The sequence below is a fragment of the Myxocyprinus asiaticus genome, chromosome 3, assembly GCF_019703515.2.
Source record: "Myxocyprinus asiaticus isolate MX2 ecotype Aquarium Trade chromosome 3, UBuf_Myxa_2, whole genome shotgun sequence".
NCBI classification, from domain to species: domain Eukaryota; kingdom Metazoa; phylum Chordata; class Actinopteri; order Cypriniformes; family Catostomidae; genus Myxocyprinus; species Myxocyprinus asiaticus.
In genome coordinates, this window is record NC_059346.1 from 18646660 (window position 1) to 18652659 (window position 6000).

Consider the following 6000-nt stretch of genomic DNA (forward strand, 5'->3'; position numbering starts at 1 on the left):
CGGGGCATTGTCATGCTGGAGCAAAAAAGAGCCCTCCCTAAACTGTTGCCAAACACATTGCTAACAAAGGGGTGTGCACATACTTATGGCCATGTACTGAATAATACATGTAAAAAATGACTAATTGACCTATATCTTCTGAACACAAAGTTCAGACTTTAAACGTGGTACATGTAGACATCAGAACACTCTAAGGATGCCCACCAAATTTTGTACATCATAACTTCGCAACCTTTTGAATGAGAAGGTTGAAATTTGGCATGCCTTTTCTTTGCCATGTAATTACCAAATTTAGAGAGAATTGGCCACAAAATGGTGCTATAGGGAATTACTTTACTTTTTTTTTTTTTTCACAAGAATGTTATGGGTTATAATCTAATTTCTCTCTTTCTTATTTTCTGTCTCAAGAAAAAAAAAAAAACAAATCAAGAAAAAATCATCCAAAGATAAACCTGACAAAAACTTTTGATAGGTCAGATCATTTGGTAGATTTGAGCCAATACATTTGTCAGGCGTGGTGCAATATCTAAACGCACTCCTGTGTTGTCTCAGGTCTGTACAAAAGGGCAACTTAACTCTCTTCACCTGATCTTTATGAGGACAATTGTTAAACTGATTGTATGTAAATCTAGAGAGAGGTCATTTATTTATACATTTCTGGCTTGACATCTGAAGAGGACAATGTGATAAGTATGCGTCCATCCAGTAGTGCAAAGAGAGGATATAACTTCTCACAGAAACTTGCAGTAAATGTGAAGATATGTGACTGTGAAGAGTGTCTACATTGTAGAAAGACACCTGTCCTTCCTCATAGTCCAGGTAGACTCCCAGCTTTCTGGGCACAAGTGACATGGGTAGTTCAGTCTCCTGTTTGGTGCATGCATAAAACTACCATGTGCTTCTCCATATTGCCCAGAAGCCCTCTGATGGGTTAATGGCAAAGCGGCCATGTCTTTTGGAGGAGGCAGTGGTTACTTCGATACGCCAGTAGCTGTTGTTGGCTATATCAACTTCCCAGTAGTGATGACCAGAGGAAAGCCCTTCCCAGCCCAGAACACAAGGCCAGCTGTCAAAGTGTTGGATGCTGAATGACACTTTGATTTCATTCAGAGCTTCCTGGACCTTCTTCCTGTCCTCTGAGAGCTGTAACCATGAGTGGTTAGTCATGGGGTTCAGTGTGATGTCGGATAAAAAGAGGTTGGACAGGTGAAAAGGTAAATCTTTCTTAACAGAAAGATAATTCAGATAACCACTCTGTACAATTGTAGTGTACTTTTCAAGTTACTTTCCAAAACAATTTTCACAGAAAAGTTTGTTTTTCCCGCTCTGAAAACGGAGAAAATATAGACATTATTTTGAATTTGTATTGTGGTTGTCTCTTCAGCTGCCACAGAAACACAAACAGATGTACATATGAACATAATTTGTTTAAAATCTATTTTACATACACTGGTGGCCGAAAATTTGGAATAATGTACAGATTTTGCTGTTTTGGAAGGAAACTGGTTCTTTAATTCACCAAAGTGGCATTCAGCTGATCACAAAGTATGGTTAGGACATTACTGATGTAAAAAACAACACCATTACTATTTGAAAAAATTCATTTTTGATCAAATCTAGACAGGCCCCATTTCCAGCAGCCATCACCTCCAACACCTAACCCTAACCTTAACTCTAACCCTACCCGAGTATCTGGACAAACTAACAGCTAGAATGCCAAGGATCTGCAAAGCTGTCATTACTGCATGTGGAGGAATTTTTGATGAGAACTCTTTGAAGTAGTTTAAGAAGTTCTGAACATTTTTTCAAATTGTAATAGTAATTTTTCACGTTATTAATGTCCTGACTATACATTGTGATCAGTTGAATGCCACTTTGGTGAATAAAAGTACCAATTTCTTTCCATAAGAAAAAAATCTGTGCATTCTTCCAAACTTTTGGCCGCCAGTGTAAATAATATTACTTTAGAAATGTATAACCGAAATAATGTGTTTAAATGTAATTAACTTGAATTAAAGTTGGTAACTGTAATCTGATTACAAGAATTACAATTTTAATGCATAACACTACTTTTTTGATTAAAGAGTAATTAGATTACAGTAACTAATTACTTTTCAATCAGATTACACCCAACACTGATCACCATGGATCTGAGGTAGCTTAATCTATGAATTTTAGCTGGATGTTCAGATTATAAAATGTTGAAGTTTATTTGTCTCTTATCTATAATGGGCTCAGTTTAACCTTGCTGTCCTCCTTCAGCAGAGACCAAGTTATGAACTCTAGAAAAGGCAACAAAGTCAGAATTTTCTTCTTCTTCAGTTCCAGCTGCCTCAGAAACTGGGCTAATTCTTCTCTCATCACACCACAGCACTGCACAAATATACAAGCACACACAAATGGTTATCAGTATGCATACATTACAACATATGTTCCATGGGGTCACACCCACTGTCCTCACCTCTGACACGGCCTGTAACTCTTTAGCCCATTCCATGATCTTCTGTTGGGAAGAGTCGAACGTGTTCTCTTTTTGCTCCCAACATGCATCTGTTTCTTGGCGCCATGGGCTCTCACTGAAAAACTTTAAGTGGGAGTGAAAATATAGACTGATACAACCAAGGCAATGACTTTAAAGGGAGAGTTCACCCAAAAAAATGAAAATTCTCTCATCATTTACTCACCCTCATACCATCCCAGATGTGTATGACTTTCTATCTTCTTCTGAACACAAACAAAGATTTTTAGAAGAATATTTCAGCTCTGTAGGTCCTAACAATGCAAGTGCAAGATTTTTAAGCTACAAAATGCCCATAAATGCACCATAACGTAAGTAATCTATAAGACTCCAGTGGTTAGTTCAGAAGCGATATAAGTGTGGGTGACAAACAGATCAATATTTAAGTCCTTTTTTTACACTCTAAATTATCCTCCCTACCCAATGGGTGGCGATATGCATGAAGAATGCAAATCACCAAAAACAAAAGAAGAAAGTGAAAGTGAAAGTAGAGATTGATAGTAAAAAAGGACTTAAATATTTATCTGTTTCTCACCCACACTTTCAAAATTTTGGTACCCATTCTCTTGCATTGTATGGACCTAAAGAGCTGAAATATTTTTCTAAAAATCTTTGTTTGTGTTCAGCAGAAGAAAGGAAGTCATACACATCTGGGATGGCATTAGTGTGAGTAAATGATGAGAGAATTTTCATTTTGGGGTGTACAATCCCTTTAATGAAAATAATGCATGCGGCTGTACTTTCAGTTGTTTGGGAAATGGTTTTACAGTAAAAACAATTTTTTAATTGAATCCTTGGCTAAATTTTATTGCCATGAGTAATTCATAGTTTGAACACTAGGGCTGCTGTAGTCTCGTGACTAGATTTACAAACTCTAACAATTCAGCTTTCTGAACTCACAATGCCAACCTTCTTGAACTCCTGTGCCCATTCAAGTATGTGCTTCATAATGGTTGAATAAAACTAAGACCATTCAGATTGGTCTTAGTTTTACCACAACTGGGGACTGGTTCGGAAACGCCTTGTTGACCCAGACTGGTTCGAGCTGACAGAAAGGCTACAGTAACTCAGATAACCACTCTGCACAATTGTAGTGATCAGAATAGCATCTCAGAATACACAACACGTCGAACCTTGAGGCGGATGGGCTACAACAGCAGAAGACCACTTCGGGCACTTTATAAAGACCATAGTGTTCCTAATAAAGTGCTCAGTGGGTGTAAATAAAATTTAATTAGAGTATTTACTTCTACATGCATGCTGTATTTTTGTCCATTTGATTTTATTTGACCATAATTTTATTTGCTCCTACGAGGGCCGATAAATTGAATTAGGAGTTTTGTGGTTCTGTATGCCCACAATGTAATAAAACACTATTTTTAAATCACCACATGTATGTACATCACCTGTACACATATGTGCTCATAATAATGACAAATTACTTTGCATTAGTAAAGTTTGGGTTGCAAACATTAGAAGTAATGGCAGATTTTGCTATGGGTATTTTAACTGTTAATGAAAGCAAAAGATACCACCAGCCAAACATTGACACATAGGCAGTTTGTCTTCAAGGATTACAGGTCTGTCTATATATTACCTTGCAGACATGTTCTACCTGCCGTTTCCACTGAGTGATAAACTTCACGCATTCCTGCATGCTACAGAGATCCTTTAGGTCCTATAACACAATGAAGAATATTGATTAAGAATAGTAAATATTGGAGTTGCGTGACGCCATGCGAGGAGCGGACGTGTGACTGGCGAGCTCTGCACAGTTTGCTAGTTTTAATAATATTTGTGTCTATACACCCTGATTCTTAACTGTTCGAAGAAGATCTGGAGATATTAAAAGACACTTACATGCTCAAGCTGATTCCCCTCAGCAGCAGGCCAAAAGCCCCGGACTCAATTCGTACGGTGAACTGAAAGAAATCCGGCGTGAATTGATGAATGTGTCAGCAATGCTGACGAAGGTTGTTGCAGACTTGGAGGATCTTGCTGTAATACGTCGATCGATCACTTCCATGGAGATGAAATTCTCTGAGTTGGTTACAAGATTGTCAGATGTCAAGAGACGGAAATGGAATTAGCTGCTAATCCGCTAGTGACCAAGGCAGACTTGGAACGTGATTTGGAAAAATTGGAAGACCTTGAGAATCGGCGTATTCTCGTAGTCGGCGAAACAACGTCTGAATTGTTGGAATTCCTGAGCATGAAGAAGGCTGAAATATGGTGAAATTCCTAGACGAGCTCTTCCCGAGTCTGTTCGACATAACAGGCCATAAGCTGGAAATCGAGCAAGCTCAGAGGTCCGCGGAGGGAGACAGGCCCTGATCAGTTCTGGCCAAATTCATGAGATCATCTGATAAAGATCTCGTGTTACGCGAGGCGAGGAGTAAATGAAAGCTCTCTTGGAAGAACCACAGCATTTCCTTGTTCCCAGACTTTGCGAATTTGACAAGAGAGAAACGTGATCGATTCAACATCAGCGGAAGATCACTTTTGCTCTGATGTTTCCGGCCAATCTGACAATAGATACTAAGGATGGCCGTAAAATATTTACATGCCCACAGCAAGCATTGTCTTTCATAAAGACATTGGTGTGATTAAGCCATTTGGTGATTTTCATGTTGCCGCCTAGTGGACCTGTCTCGCTGTATACACACTCGACTGTCCGAGGAAGCTGGGCGCCTTATTCATTTAGTTTTGTACTGGTTCTGCCTAGCGACTGGAGTTTGTTTTGGGTAATATCATTTCTTCAGGACAGCTTGTGGATGAATCTGCTCAATTTGGATGATTATGCCTCCTGTTGGCTGGAGTTGGTTTTGTGCAATATTTCTTGCAGGACTTTAGAGTGAGTTTGTCTGCCCGTAGAACTGAACGGCCCGTTCTTTATTCGCTAGTGGCTGGATTTGTGGAGGCACACACTTTTGAGACAATTAAGTGGATGAATCTACACGTTTTTTTGTGTTTATTCCACTTATGGGCTGGAGTTTGTTTTATAGATTATCTTCTGTTGTGCAATTCTGTATTACAAATTTTGTATAGAAACATCGGACTTGAGCAACCTGACGGCAAAGTTGTCATGGGTGCTCTCGTAGGCATACATTGACTGTTTGAGTTTAGAGGGATGGACGCCAGTTGCCGCTGTCGTGCGCGGTTAATGAGCACGTTTTTCTTTTTTCAGTTTTTTTCTGTTCTGGGGAAAGTTTGGGGGATGATTGTTGCACCAATGTGGAATGTGGTCTTTATAATTTTATTTTTGACACACAATTTAATTTCTCTAAAATGTCAAATGTTAATATGAGTGGATTGTCTCTCTCCACGTGGAATGTGAATGGGCTGGGGCACCCCATAAAAAGAAGGAAGGTTATTTCTTTTCTTAAACGTAAGAAATATGATACAATGTTTCTTCAAGAAACACATCTTTCCTCGCAGGAAGCTGAAAAATTTGGGAAGATGTGGGGTGGGCATGTTTTCTT

General features: G+C 39.0%; 1 pseudogene; it reads right to left on the reverse strand.

The window, feature by feature from the left end:
• Positions 1-643: 643 nt before the first annotated feature.
• Positions 644-3466, reverse strand: LOC127417407 (butyrophilin subfamily 1 member A1-like; annotated as a pseudogene).
• Between the last annotated feature and the right edge of the window lie 2534 nt (positions 3467-6000).